Genomic DNA, 1,774 nt, shown 5'->3' on the forward strand with positions numbered 1-1,774 from the left:
TTAATAACTTAAATGTACCATCAATTTTAACTAAAAACCAACATAATATGATACTTGAGATGATCATAAATAAAAAATGATAATTTTAGCCACATAAACGGTAAATAATAATGGAAGATCTAGGACGTGAAATAATAACAACAAAGATTACAAAATGAATCATATTGCAATTAGGTTAATTTACAGTCTTTTCTGGTTTCATATGGCCGGTTGCATATATAAACCCCGAACCAACCGTTCACTACGTTTGAAAATTTTGAAACCGACCAACAAACCGAAAGTAAAAAAGAAAAAGAAGTCAAACCAATGACCGATTTAAACGATTTCAAGGTTTTAACCGAACCATAAACGTAGATACGTGATTAACATGTTCAAACACCCGCTGCATCGCGCGGACACCCGTCTAGTGTGTATATATATATATACATGTACTTTAAGAAACATGATCAAATATATTTTATTCTTAACATGAAAACGGTGAGAACTAATTTGCTGTTATTATTAAGTAAATTTTTATAGGTGTTTGTTGTTATTTTTTGTTCGTATTTGTTAATTTTCGATTATGAGGCGTTATAAGTATTTGTTGATTTATATTTTGCTGTTATTATTAAATGTTTTCTTTTGTTGCTATAAGTATTTGTTGGTATATGTTGTTATTATTTTGTTCTTGATTTTGATTCCTTTGTTGTAATTTTTAGGTTCTTTTCTTTGTTATTATAAATCATTGTATATGTAGATTGGTATTGCAATTGATATTGTTTCTTACGTTCTTAATTTTTTTATAAATTGACATTATTTCTTACATTCTCATGTTAAAATTAAAATGTATATGAACCTTTCTCTATAATTTAATTCATCTTATCTCATAATAATAATAATAATAATAATAATAATAAATCATAATAAAACAAGACGTGTGAGCTGCAAAGCACGTGGCTTAATTTAGTATGCCAATTGCAAACATAGTGACTTATGGGACCCACTAGTCCAACATTGTTCAACGGCTAACCAATCAGGATTACGTAACGAGACAAGAGAATCAATCTTGAATTGTGGACCAAGAATGGAGGGTCTAGATGTGCATTACTTTAAATAAAAGTGACAGACAAGTGAGGGTAGCATTTCCTCAATGTTCCAGGTTCATCAAGATTCTCTTGGTCGGTAATACTTCCTTAATCGGTTACTCATAACTGATAAGGGTGTGCAAAGTCGGTTCAATTCGGTTATAGAGGCTTAACCATAATAATAACAAAGGTTTAGTTATGGTCTTATAGAATATTGCTTAACTATATCCATAACTAAATGGTTTGTTAATCATAGGTCACTTAATAGGTCAGTTTCAATAAAGTTCAGTTAAATGTCTATTGAATTTTTATGTTTTCTTTTTTTGTTTTAGTTGAAATTGGTTTGATTATGGTGACCCAAGCTCAATTATGAAGTTTGAAAGCTTAATATGCTAGATCCAAACATAGTTATGGTGTTCAAAGTTACGTTGATAGTTGCAACAAAAACTAGAATTAGAGGTATACACTTTAGAAACACGTACCATTCACCAGTTTTGCTCAACCCTATGTGATATTTCTAATATTAGAACACGTCAAAATATCATAAAATATTTGATTTTCGTTTATATTAAACGGTTCGGGTTCGGTTTAGCTTTTGGCCGAATCTTTTAACATGTTTAGCTAACACATGTCATGTTTGAGTTAAATGATAAGATAAATGAACTTTTCTTTTTTAAGCTAGATTTCGTCAAGCCAATTTCCTCCCGAAT

The sequence above is a fragment of the Bidens hawaiensis genome, unplaced genomic scaffold, assembly GCF_021521415.1.
Source record: "Bidens hawaiensis isolate Kalapana, Puna unplaced genomic scaffold, B.hawaiensis_p1.1 tig00013426_1, whole genome shotgun sequence".
In the NCBI taxonomy this organism is placed as follows: Eukaryota; Viridiplantae; Streptophyta; class Magnoliopsida; order Asterales; family Asteraceae; genus Bidens; species Bidens hawaiensis.